Source organism: Lacerta agilis, chromosome 2 (genome assembly GCF_009819535.1).
Source record: "Lacerta agilis isolate rLacAgi1 chromosome 2, rLacAgi1.pri, whole genome shotgun sequence".
In the NCBI taxonomy this organism is placed as follows: Eukaryota; Metazoa; Chordata; class Lepidosauria; order Squamata; family Lacertidae; genus Lacerta; species Lacerta agilis.
This window is the reverse complement of record NC_046313.1, coordinates 45067638-45081700: the sequence shown is the minus strand read 5'-3', so window position 1 is coordinate 45081700 and position 14063 is coordinate 45067638. Positions and strand designations below refer to the sequence as shown.

The 14063-nt window shown below is 41.1% G+C and overlaps 1 protein-coding gene across 1 annotated transcript in view; it reads left to right on the top strand.

Annotated features, from left to right (window-relative positions):
* Positions 1–1143: 1143 nt before the first annotated feature.
* The window catches only part of LOC117041264 (rho GTPase-activating protein 7-like), an 89925-nt gene continuing 77005 nt past the window's right edge, over positions 1144–14063 (top strand). The window contains exon 1 of the mRNA XM_033139842.1: positions 1144–1195. The gene's annotated coding sequence lies outside the window, so the exon portion shown is untranslated. The remainder of the gene's footprint in view (positions 1196–14063) is intronic.

Genomic DNA, 14063 nt, shown 5'->3' with positions numbered 1-14063 from the left:
AGTTAGGGAAATGTGAAAATGGAATAAACTGTCATGTGAATGCAGTGCTTGAGTTCTTTTTATTATTTATAATTTTCATTTATGTATATTACAACAATTATTCAATCATAGTTTTAACATTTCAAACTCCGACTCCCTTCCCCCTTTTTCTGTGATTCTTTACATTTCTTTTCATCTTCCTGCATACTCCAAATTATCTCAACATATACTTTTATATATTCCCGTATATATCCATATATATTTTGAAACTGCAGGTTTTTACATTAATCCTGATTCCTGCCAATATCTTAATCTGTTTACAGTTTGTTTATAAATAATAAACCATTTCCATTCCTTTCTTTAAAAATTATTATCTTCATTTCTTATTCTCCTGGTAAGTTTCGCCATTTCTGCATAGTTCATTAACTTCTGTATCCATTCTTCTTTCGCCAGGACCTCTTATTCCTTCCATTTTTGGACAAATAACATTCTTGCAGCTGTGGTTTCATACATTTCTATAATGTTTAGTTGGTTCTGATCCCATGATTCCCAAAAGAAAAGCTTCTGTTTAAAAAAAAAAAAAGTTCTCTTTAACATCTTTTTCAATTCATTATATATCATTCCCCAGTAAGCTTTAACCTTATTACAAGACCACCACATATGAAAAAGTACATTCTTTCTCTTTACATTTCCAGCACATATTCAATTTGGATTTGTACATTTTTGCCAATCTACTAGGTGTTAGGTACCATATATATAACATTTTCATAAAGTTTTCTCTTAAACTATAACATGCTGTAAATTTTATATCCATGTACCATAAACATTCCCATGCATCCATTTCTATATAATGACCAATATCTATTGTGTAGTGCAGTGCTTGGCTTCTGCTTGTTCTGTTGTGCAGGACAGAAGGATGAGCAGCAGGTTAGAAGGTTGTACTTATCTGAGCTCTTAAAGAAACAGGTAGAGCATCTTAGTTAGTTTCAGGCAGCCTTAACCTCTGGGAGCTCTTTAAGAAACACATTTCTAAATACCCCAGAAACTGCCATTTTAAACACCACCTGTTTAATTAGGTTACACAACTAATCACCCAGATCTCTTGGAATATTGTCTCTGTTTTAATTGGCTTCCAGAGCCATTTTCTCAATTTGCTTTGGGCTTCTTTTCTAAGAAGCTGTGAGATGGAGACCTTCCATACTATTACAAGTAGAAGGTGAGTACTCTCTGTATTGGCTCTTTTTACTTTCTGCATTCCCAGTTATCATCTCTCTCTGCTGGTGGTGGGGGATGAAAAGTGGAACAGAATTGGACAGAGCAGAATGGATCTCTGCTGTTTCAAAACTGGATTACAACAGTGGAAACAACTGAGACAAAGATTTGTTAATCTGCCAAAGTGAGTCATATTCTAGGGGAAATGCTTTGGGAAAGCAACTAATTAATGTTTTGGTCATTGTGTGATTACAATATCTAGGATGGGAATGCATGTGCAATACTACCAATAATTAGCTCATTCTGAGGAAATTCTATCGCACAGGTGGAACTTGTTAAAAATCAGGTACTGCAGCTGAGGGAAGAAAACAGAAAAGGGGGGAGGCTCCTTTGCCTGATATTTTGGTGAAGTCATCCAAAAATGTTTGGAAGTTGCTTTGAGTAAATTTTTGAATGGTGCGATTTGAAGAGAGAATATAGTACAGTAGATGTAAGTCTAAAGGGAGGGAGGGAGGGAGGGTTGTTGGTGTGTGGTGTTAATTGTGCTTCTTCAAGGCATGGAATGCTTAATAATTTTAACAAACACAAAAATTCTCAACCATTGATGTCTATGCTATTTGATCTGACAGTGCCCCACACTTGGTAGACCACACTGGAAATTCTGACAATCAAGTTAATTAACTTGTAGCACCTCACTGCAATGCTTCTGTTAAGGCTTAATGTTTCTTTAACACCTGGTTTGCCTTGAGCAAATTCTTAGGAAGTTTTCTGCCTTCATTGGCATCATTAATTCATCTGGTACTTTACAGATATAGTAGGAGAAGAAGGTGAAACTAAAGAATGGGAGAGAAGAGCGGTGAAGAACCCAGGGCTGGGCTAGAAATTTCTGGCAGTTACATAGTATAAACATATGTAATCAGTATAAAATACTCTCTAAAACACAGTAACCCTGGGTGGTGGGGATTTTTTTCCTCATTCAATAACTCTCAACTCTAAGCATTTCCTGATGATAAAACAACAGGGGCTGATCTTATTCCCAGTGGGTGGGGTGTTCTGATCCTGAGATGTGGGAGGCAGGAAGGAGGGAGTTAAATGAAAACCATATGTTGTCTGACTTTGCCTCTGTTAGATTTCTGAAGTTTTATAGTATAAAGAGACAGATACTAGATTTAGTTATTGGTTAGCATGTATGGCTCCTGGAAATCTGTCTCAAATGCTCAGATAGATGCAAGACCAAATGTGTCTCCCTTGATATGGGTGCAGGAATTTTAGTGGTTTGTCAATGCTGCCAAATCACAGTAAGGCTGCATTCAGACGTGGGGCTTACTGCATTAGTTTTGCTGGGTATAATGCTAGCACCTCTATCCCAATTTCTCACATTCCTTTTCCACTGTAGTACTTTGTGCTATGGACCTGTGGCTTTTGGATCAATATACTGCCTTGTCATGTTAAATTTGAAATGGTGGGAAAGAGCTGTATGAACAGGGATGCCAACAGGATTTCCTGGCCCTGATACACTGTATATGGTTTACACCCCCTGCAGTCTATGTATAAGAGCTGTTGCTTATATTCACTTAGGCTATGTTTCTGAGTTCTAGGTGCTTGAAACCATAGGAAGGGGGCTGTGGCTATTGTGCCACAACCATAATAATAATAATAATAATAATAATAATAATTTTATTTATACCCCGCCCTTCCCAGCCAGAGAACCGGGCTCAGGGCGGCTAACATCAATTAAAATCACAACAAAAAGCATAAAAACGATCAATTTAAAATAACAGATTAAAATACAAATTTAAAATTCAATTAAAACTGCAGGTCTCAATTTGAAAATAACCCACCAATAAAAGATGAAGCATAAATATTAAACAGAAACCAACCCAAAGGCCAGGTGGAACAGCTCCGTCTTGCAGGCCCTGCGGAAAGATGCCAAATCCCGCAGGGCCCTGGTCTCCCGTGATAGGCTGTTCCACCAAGTCGGGGCCAATATTGAGAAGGCCCTGGCCCTAGTTGAGGCCAACCTAACGTCTTTGTTGCTCGGGACCTCCAAAAGATTATCACTTGAGGACCTTAAGGTCCTACATGGGGCATACCAGGAGAGGCGGTCCCTTAAATATGAGGGTCCCAAACCGCATGAGGTTTTGGGTGCTAATTTCCATTTCTCGAGTCAGTTGGTAACATGGGTTCATAGGTTTACAAAAAGTGAATGCCATATTGTATTTTTGAAGCAGTGTGCTTACTTTAAATCCCATTGACTTCAGCTATGTGATTTTGTGCTGGATTACAGCCTTTATTTTTACTTCCTGCTTCAGTAGTAGCCCTCAAAGTGGCATCCATATACTGTTCTTGATACTGGCCAATGATTGTTCTTTTTACTGCCTGATGACAGTAAAAAGTATCAAGTGCCTTGGACTCAGTATAATATTGAGACAGGCCATGGTATTTTGGCACTGTTATCAATCCATGTACACGTGTATTCTTATTTTCTTTAGATATATCAAATTAATCCCACCCCAGTCCTCAGGATCACTGAGTGGAGACAACGTTATTATTGACCCAGAAAAGAGTTTGTTTTGTTATCTCTTTTGCAGACTGAGAATTCTTGGACAGATCTGTGAGACAACAGGAAATGTGCTAAAAATTAAGTGAACAATCAGTTCTTGTTCTCATGCTTGAAATGGCTCGATGCAACTCTATATTAGAAATGCTTGCTCTTAGATTCAGGAAACTTACCGGTAGATAGCAAAGCAAGATTACTTTTTCCTCATATTGTATGGCTAACTGTCAAGTTCAAACTGTACATGCTGCAAAATAGAATGACTTGCAGTGCGATCCTTTCCCCCATGCTTAGTGCTGCTGGATTAGGGTTAGGGTTAGGAGATGTGTCCCTCTGTCAGGCTCCACCAGTAGGAGGCTTTGTCACTGTGGAGGTCCCTACTGCAGCTGCTGAAAGAACATAAAGTTCTTGTTTTTGGAAAAGACCTACAGTGTATGTAAACCCAGGCAGTTTCATGGAAAGAACTTGCTGGCACTAGACCTTGATGTTTACCCTCGGATTTGCTCCATAGGAACAAATAGGAAAACAGGAAGCTGCTTTACGTCATGTCATACATGATCTAGCCCAGCACTCTCTGGCAGTGGCTCTTCGGGGTCTTGGGCAACATCTTGCTCCTCACCTGCACCTGTTTGTTTTAAATGGAGATGAACTCAAGACCTTCTGCTTGCAAAGCAAGTGTTCTGCTACTGAGCTGTGGTCACCCCTGCCCCTTTGTTGTTTGCAGAGATGTTTCTCCCTATTATCTTTTTTAGGTCTGTTCTGTATTTTGGAATGTGGATATTTTATCTCCAACTGTTGAAACAGTTGCTGTGTTGGCCCCCAGAGACATTGGCACAACAATATGAGTTAAACCAGCCCTAAGATTTGTAGCATATCTGCTAAGGGCTTGATGGGTTATAAATGCAATCAGTTGCCATGATAGAAACTGCAAAACAAAGAGCTTTCTAGTACAAAGGAAGGCAAAATTAAGACAAATCTTCATTTCATAATTAAAATTAATTAATGAGCATGTGGCTGAAATCACAGGTTCCTTACCTCGGTTTTCCTATTGCAGCACATGAAACGGAGAGTGCCATCTTTTTTGGCAATCCAGTGGCACTATTCTTGCTAATCATTGCAAGGCAAATGGTCTCTTGTGGCAAGTCAAACACTCCTCCATGTGAAGTCCAGGAAATACTATTTTTCACACGAGGATGTATCCCCTCTGAACCACACAGGGTTATCTAGGAATGGATATCGAGCATATGATGATTAAATAGCAAAATGCACATACCCTAAGTGAATGCACATACCTCTTCGGCTTGCTATAGTATCAAGAGGGCCAGCAGATTCAGTCAGCAAGTGGGGAGCCTTCGGCCACAGACCTAGTTAGCCCTACCAGGCTACCAGTCTTAGGAAGGCTTGAAAGGGAATTTCAGCTGCAGCTACAAAGGAAAAAGCTGGAACATGCTCCTGAGCCTTCCTCTGCAGCCATGGCTTGTATTTTCAATCACCTGGTGTCATATGATGTTGGATAATTGACAGGAGGGTGACTTCATCTACCTGTCCAAGGGGAGCACAGAGTCCTCAGGCCAGATCAACACCTCTCTGGATCAAATGGTACTGTAAAAAGCAGAATTCTGATTTGTAGCTTCACTGCTGTGACTAATTAATCTAGCACTATACTGGCGATTCACTAAAGAATTGGAGGATCTGAACCATGGGTGTAGCCAAATATTTTTTTTAAATAAAAATACATAGCAAACTGAGGTTCTGCCCCTGCTAACAAAAGGCCTCCTCCCCCCAACAAAAACCCTGGCTGCACCCATGATTGAACAGAATATGTGTGTGTGTTTGTTCTTTGTGCCCCACAGTAAAACATGTTCCCCGTTGCTGGAGATATCAAGCTAAAACACCTTTCAAACACAGGAATAGCTGGATATTGACTAGGATACCTTGGGGGCTCTTTAACATAAATCCTTTAGCTCTGCCACATTCACTACTGTTGATGCTATTTTTTCTTTTGAATCTGCTTTCCTTCAGTTCTGTCTGATGATAATTCCATTCCTTCTAAGGAAGGATCTCCCTTAACTTGTATGTGTGTGAGAGAGCATGAGCGTGAAAGCACTACTGCTGAGCTGACACATGGTGGCTACAGTTTGCCCCAATTCCAGTGTCATCCAAATATCTCTGTACTCCCATAAGTTCACCCCCCCCATTTATTTATTTATTTATTTATTTCTGAGGTTTTAAGGTAGATTACAAAGAGGAGAATAATGGTAAGGCAATATTATATGGTCAGTTAAAGTACAGAATAATACTTATTTTCAAATAGCTTAATTAGATGGATAGACATTGGTTTAATAAAGATAATATATAAAAGTGTAAATATGCATTTCCAGCTTATTTGAAATGACACAATGAAATGCTTAAACTGTAAGAAAAGAGTATGGCTGTAGCCTGTAGTTACTGTGTCTCCTGATGTGAAATACACATTTGTTTGTTCTTTCACTTTGTTCTTCCACACCCATTCCCTTCAAACACTATCACTTGATCAAGATGAGGACTTAATTTAAGCCTGTGCTGGGTAGTGTTAGTTCAAGACTGGCCAAGAACAGTTCCCTAACCCAAGTGACTATACACTGGCAATCCAAGATACACAACCCAGGATCCCTTGAAATGTCGTGGAGGTAATTCTTGGCATTTGCGTGGCTGTACACAAGGTGAGGGTTGTGCCCTGGCCTGACGGATTATAGTGTGCATGTCTCAGATCTCATGCTGCTTCATTGGCATCCATGAAAAACCTGTTGCCTCCAGCAATGATTTGAGTTGCTTGTGCTGCTGACACCGGCTCTGTTCATTCAGCAGAAGGAACTGAGAAGAATGGAAGGAATCTGCCACCTTTCATCCTCTCCCGGCTTCCCTGCAGTGTATACTCAGCAGGATGTAAATTTCTGTTGGCTGGCAAGTCCTCCTGAACTACAAATTGTGGACTGTGTCCTTCTATTCAGTGACTTGGCCCTTGCTGCATGAGTTCCTCCTTAACTCATCAAGTTGTGCTTCTGCTTGGCTGTGACTGGGTCCAACTCTCTGCTGGAGTAGCACAATTCATGTGGTAGGCAAGGGAACAGAAAAGATTTGAGCTGGCCTGAGCACTTTTTGAAAGCTTTCTTCTGTTTTTCCCCTCCACCCTTGCAGTATGAAAAGCCAGGATATTTGGAGAGCTGTGAATAGTTTGGAAGGGCACAAAATCCGTATTGAGGCAACAGGGACTTGAGGCAATGAACCATGTACTTCAAACTGTGTGTCTGTGTATGTTGAGAGAGGGTGCAGTGGGAACCTAGGGAAGTAGGTTACCTTCCTTGGTAGCGTGGAATTCGGTCCTGCTTGTATTGCTCTTTTGCAAAACTTGTTGCAACTTTGCTTGCAGCAGTGCTCCGAGAAGCTGTGTGCATGTGGCTTTCCAGTCAGCAAAAACTCATTTCAAAATTGAGGATCTTTTTCCTCTTGCTCTCGATCTTTTTCCTCTTGCTCTCTCTCTCTCCATGCTGCCAAACTGAGCCAGGTCCTCTGAAGAGCAGCTCATTCCTGTACAAGCAGTTGGCCTCCTTGAAGGGCCCTGACCTTATTAGCAGTAAGGGGATGCTTCTCTGCCACTTCCAGGGAGGGAGGGTCATGAGAAGCAGCCATGAACGTGATAAGAATGTAAACAAAGGGCCAGATGCACCTTCCCAGACCTACATGGGGGACAGTTTCCTGAGGTGATACAAAATTTGACTTTACAAAACTGTGTTTCATTTTGTGTAGGGTCTCCCCTCCCCTTTAGATTTGCTTTCCCAAAAGGTAAAACTAACAGTGTTTGAGTCTTGCTGACATAACTCATTCCCTTTTACTGAATAATTAAACAATACTGTAGCCCGTTTTTTTTTGCTTTGAGTTATCCTTAGAATGCTAATGCCAATTTTGAAGGGGGTCTGTGGACCCACCAGAGGGTATTTTGATCAGGGTCCTCTCAGACTTTAACCCCATGCTGCCTGGATGTGACGTAAGAGGGGTGTATAATTTATTATATTTAAGAGCTGCATTGGTCTCTCCAATTTATTCTGTACCAGCCTGAAGGCTGTGTAACTTGTCAATTAAGTTGCTTGCTTCCCGTTCTAACATTGATCAGTCTGCCCACTGCTAGAAGAGGTGGGGGGTGGGGTAATAAATGAGTGTTGTGTTTTTTAGCAATAACTAAAGTAGAGCGCAGGGTATTCCTATTAAGCTTTTGGTATCTCCATTTTATCTTTTATTCACAGGATCAGCTGAGCTCATTGAAGCTAATCTAATATCATATACAGAGGGCTATTGTCACATGTATTGCTATGAGTTTAGAAGGATAGGCTGTATGCCTGAACCCCCTTCTAATTCCTGGATCCAGACCAGATTCAAGTCCTGGAATAGCCAGGCTACCTTCTTGGTATGGTAACTGCCCTCCAAGTACTGTATAGGCCATTAAGGTAACAAAGAAAGCGGCTCTGTGCCAGACAACAAATGGGTGGGTAGATAGAAAGACAAAACGCCTGAGTTGGGAGTTGACTTATGTGAACTAGAAACTAGAAGGTTGAAGGCTAGACAGCTGGGACACAGAACGATGCCTAATATGTGCTAGAATCCAAGGCTGTGGCTATGGGAGAAGCAAGACTATCTTGGGGTGTTAATGCTGTGAGCCCGTCCATCATAGGCTCCATATATGCGTACATAAACCAATATCATAAAGACATCATAGTCTCTGCTGCCTCTCATTTCGAGGAGAAACAACCCCTGGGGAAGTGCCTAGAGTCTCGTACCACTCAGTGACTGGGGTGGCATAAAATAGTATTATACAGTAGTTACAAATTGGCCACTTGACAGCAGGTGGAGTCTAGCCCATGTCCTCCCTTTATTCAGGTTTGCTTAGAAAGTAAATGTCAGCCTGATTCTAAGTATGGAGACTAACCTTTTCTCTTCTCATATGCGCATACATGAAATTGAATAAATAAGCAGACTCTCCACTATGTTGAAGGAATTTAGTACAAAGGGGCCCACTTGGGAAAGATGTCTCTTGGCACAATCAGGGGAAGTGGTGATAAAATCCCTTTTTAAAATATACTTGCAAACAAATGCCAGAAAACTGGAGCTACATTATAAAAGATTTCTGAAGAAATAAAATGGAAGGACTAGTGGGTGGCAGTGGTTTATAAGTCCTGCTTAATCTGCATGCTAAAGTTCTTCAGGAAAAAAGGAGCTTAATGAAAAATGCTAATTACTGAAATCATGTATTCATTAGTACTGTAGATGCAGCATGAGACACTTGAAGGAAGAATTTCTAAAGTATTTTTGGTCATATTCTTAACTGAGAAAGCCAGTTAGCTGTTAGACTGCTTCTTCTTTCCCAAGTCTCAGCTGCTGTTGTGCCACATATGAGAAACAAATCCTGAACTAGTTGCTGTAAAATTATGCAGATCATTGTCGAATAATTATTACAACAGACTTCAAGAAGCAATGTATTAGGATGGCGCTGTGCCCTTTACAGAGGGCATTTCAGTAGTGAGCCACAAAAGAGAGCCTTTCAGTGGTGGGCCCCTAGATTCTGATGGCTGGTTGCATCTCAAGTTTATTTTACAGCATGGTTTTATTGTGATTTTTATTTTATTTTCTTTAGTACAATGTCTTGAGAATTTATGAGGTGTCTCATAAATATAATTGTGATACATCCTTTGTAGATGTGAGTTGAACAGTGAGTCCTCTGCCTTGCAATATTAATTCCTTTGTCCTCTTTCCTCCCTGCCTTACTTCCTCTAACCACACAGTCCTTTTTACAAACTTAGGTGGGTGATGGGGTGGTGGATCATGGCTTAGACAGTGGTACCTTGGTACTCGAAAGGCTTGGCTCCTGAACAAATCAGCTCCCGAATGCCACAAACCTGGAAGTAAGTGTTCGGATTTGCGAATGTTTTTCAGAAGCCAAAGGTCCGAAGCGGCTTCCGCTTGAGTGCAGCAAGCTCCTGCAGCCAATTGGAATCTGTGCCTTGGTTTGCGAACGGTTTCAGGAGTCGAATGGACTCTAGGAACAGATTAAGTTTGAGAACCAAGGTACCACTGTATTGAATTTGTTGGTCACCTTTCTACAGGAAAAAACAAAACTGTACCAAAGATAGAAGAATAAAAATGAAGCATTCCATTTTAAAAGTTGCATACTGTAAAAATATGAAGCCCAATCTCAACATGGCAATCATGTTATTGTTGTGTACATGCTGCATCTTTTAAAGCACCCCCCCCCCAATATTTCTGGCATTGTAGTTTGTTAAGGATTGCTGAGAATTGTAATTCAGTGAGAGATAAACTACAGTGCCCATAATTCTTTGAGGAGGGAAATGGGCTTCACATGTGCTTTAGGGATAAGAGTGTGTACACAGCCTTTGGTGTTTGGCCAGCAGGTAGTTAATTGCCTAATACTTGTCTGTGAAGTGAGTGCAAAATCACTGTGTGAACAACTGGATTCTGAGCTGGCATGTGACGGAAAGTGAGAAAACTACAACTTTATTATATATGCAAGTGGATGGGAATTGGTCAACCTATTTTATTCTTTTACTAAATTACAATGTGCCCAAATTAAGAAACACCTTATATTAGAGCCAAATGAAGTGGCAGATTTAACATTTCTTCTTCCCTTGCTGTGTTCACATGCGGTGGTCTCTTCTTGTGGAGCTTAGAGGCCTTTTTTTTTTAGCTCACAGAGTCTCCAACAAATTGGGTAAGAATACCCTTGTAAATGGCTTGCCCTTTTGCAGCTCTTTCCTAGTAGCTGAACCCTGGGGAAGAAGCCATGTTCGTTCAAGTCCTGAAGTCGGGCAATAAGAGAACAAGATAGTTGTTGGAGACTTTTAAAAGCAAAAGTTTTTGTTTTGTAGTACTTGACTAGAACAACTTCCGCTTTTGTAGGAATAGTGTCTGCTAATGCAGCACAGAGCCACTTCTCACTATTTTTAGTTAAAAAGCTTTATGGTCTGCCTTGTGACCAGCTTCTGTTTTGACTCTGTTCAGACATCATGTGCTGATCATCCAGACATCCATGCTCCATTCTTCTCCTTTTCATGTCAATTCCCTCTTCCAAGTTCACTCTAATTACAATTCAAACATCACAGCAAGCTATGGTTAGAGGAAACCTGGCCATGGAGGACGGGAGAAAGAAACTAGGTAATGCGTGAGGCCAGTCTTCTGAACCTGTGTCTGAATCATCCATATCTAGGAACCTTGACTATATATTTTTATTTATATTGCACATTAAGCACATCTTAAGAGCTGCCTTATTTCCCAAATACTTGTGTATGTAAACCAATGAAGATGTATCTATAGTCTTTGCATCAGTTATGTAAGTTTTTTTCAATATTTTTTATTCTAAAAAGTAACATAATGACAAGTCTTGCCAGACAATAACCTAAAACAGTTTACTTTAATAAATGGATATCAATGAAAGATAAAGAGCTTATTTTCCTGAATGTGGTTTCAAGTATAAATAGAATGTAGGTGAAATTATTAAATTTGTATTTATATTGAATAGTTCATCTTAGAGATTGTGATGTGATTATTTTTTATTAGTGTGAAGGTGAAAATAAATGTGGACTTGTTGTCATGTTGCATAATCTCTCTCCAACATCCCACTGACCTGAGTTCTCTCGCGTGCGAGAAAAAGTGAAACCCAGAGATGCTTGATTCTTGATCTCACAAGGGCATGAGACCCAAAAAATGAGCGTCTTTTGGTCTGACGCTCTGGAATAAGGTAGCTGATTTGTGCCAGAGCACCGGACCAAAAATGGGACATCCCAGGGATCCAATCAGAAGCTGGAATTGGCTTCTGTTATTCCGGGATATCCTGCTGAAATCCCGTTGAGGATTAGGGCTGGGCAATATCAGCTTTTCAACATCACGGTGCATCACCAGCCAAACATTGCAGTTTGGCGATATACAGTGATGTTGAAAAAACGAGATGCATTAGCCTCTGCGAGGCATTGGGTGGAACTGTCCCAGCTCTCACCTTGAGAGTTGAGGTGGTTTCACCCAGGCACTCGTGGGCTGGGACTGTGCAACTTGTTTGCACTGCTCAGTTGGGGATTGGGAAGGTTCCCTCTCCCCACCTGAGACAGCCCCGATGCTCTCCCTGCTTGTGCACGAGCAGCAGGAGCATCAATGCTGCTTTGCGCCGCTCACTTGGGGAGAGGGAAGGCTCCCCCTCCCCAGCTGTGATAGCCCCGATGCTCTGTGCACAAGTGAGCAGAGCATCGGGGCTCCTTTAACTGCTCAGTTGAGGCAAGGGCAGCTGTACACTCCTCAGTCAAGCAGCTTAAAGATGCAGAGGGAGGAACAAGCTGTATCGGTGCCTCGGCAATACAGCTTGTTTCTCCCTCTGCGTCATATGAGGGCAGAGTGGGGTGGCGGTTTCATTCAGCAATATATCAGTGGTGAAACCACCACCGCTCCTGAGTCCCTCTGCTAGCAGCGCCCACTGGAGGAAGGAACTCTTGACTCCCTCTAGCAGACGTGGCTAGCAGAGGGACTGAGGAGCAGTGGCTGCTTCACCAGCGATATCCCGCTGTGTGAAGCCAACATCACGGTCTGCTCCTCATATATCAATGTAGCACCCAGGCCTATTGAGCAGGATGGTACCTACACTTGAGAAAGGGGAAGTTGCCACTTTGGGTCACAACATGACCAAAAAAATAGTACAGGCAACCCTCATTCACGTGGGGGTTACATTCCAAAGCACCATGCATTTAAGTGAAATCGCATATATTTGAAGCGCTATTGAAAAAGCCTGCAAACACTCTCTAAACCTCTGGAAACCCTTTTAAAAACCAGCAACACTTACCAGACACCAAACTCCACCACAGTTGCTCCTGCCAAACCTCCTTGCTCAAACTCCAACACTCCACAGGCCTCAACAGTTGGTGCAAGGACTCTGAGATTGCACTTGCAAAGGCTTATGGGATTGCTAGGCACTATTTTTACACCTTTTGTGCCCTTTCTTTGCACTTTTGTTTTATGCTGTGAACCACCTTGATATCTATGGGTATGGGACAGTATACAAATTTAATAAATAATAATTTTAGGGCCCTTTTGCCATTATTAAAGTTGCTTCTAGGTTCAGCGTGATGTGTGCACGCAGAGTCGCATGTCAACTGGAGGTGTGTAAATTGGTCATTGTCTGTATAGAGAAGTTTTCAAATAACTAGAATCAATTCTAAGTTAAATACTTTTGATATTCCCAGAATGGCAAGTCTAGAATTTGAGATGATGTAGCAATCTATTTTTTTTTAAAGAGGAATCATTGTTAAAAATGTCCTGCTGCCAATTGTGAGCAATAACTCACTTTAAAATATTGAGGCAAATTAACCCCTGATTATAGTCTTAGTTCCATTGTTGACTAACACCTAAGGTGGTTGGATGCCCTTCTCACAGCCACCCAAAACTAACATGGCAGCAGCTTCTGTTTAAGAACTGATTCACAAACCTTACTAGCTGCATTTGCTCTGGCAGGGATGGAGCCTAGTCAGGTTGAAACAGGACAGAGTTTAATTTCCTTGCCAAATCATGAGGCTCTGCAGACTTCAGAATACAATGGAGACTGGAATTAAACAAATGGAAGATAAATTGCTACTATAAAGTAAACAGGTAGATCTTGCTTTCCACTGTATTGCTGACTGCATCTTGTTAAAGATCACTTTGCTGAATAGCTTACACCTTATGGGATTTGGAGTTTTCAAATTCAATGTGATATTTGAAATGACAGATACTGGCAATTTGTGTTACTTTTTTGGTACTGTATATGGGAAGCTAAAGGAAGTGCAAAGTTGAGAGCATGACTATGTCTATGGTGATGCAGTTCCAGTGAATTTGAGAAGACAAAAACAGAAAAGGCTGCAGGAGGGTGCAATGAAAACATAAGGGTTCAGATTTATATTATATTATATGTAAAGTAGTTTCAAGGCTTTGTGGCAAAACCCAATACTATCCAACCAACTGTGTCAACTTCCATAGTATTATTTTTTAATCAAGCTTGATGGGCTTCATCTCATTTTGATCTGTACAGATCTCACTTCCTTAAAGAACTTCCTGTTTGAAACAGTGACAAATGTTGTGTGCTTTATGTAACTCTCACTAATCTCAGGCTGATGAAGAACTGGTCACGCAATGTTTGCAGTACACTTGTGAGTTTGCCTCTTCCCTTTTTTTAGCAGTTAACCCCCCCTGCTGCAGATCACTAAAGCTGCCTTCTGTTTTCAAAGCCACTTCATATTATTCCAAGTAAAAAAGC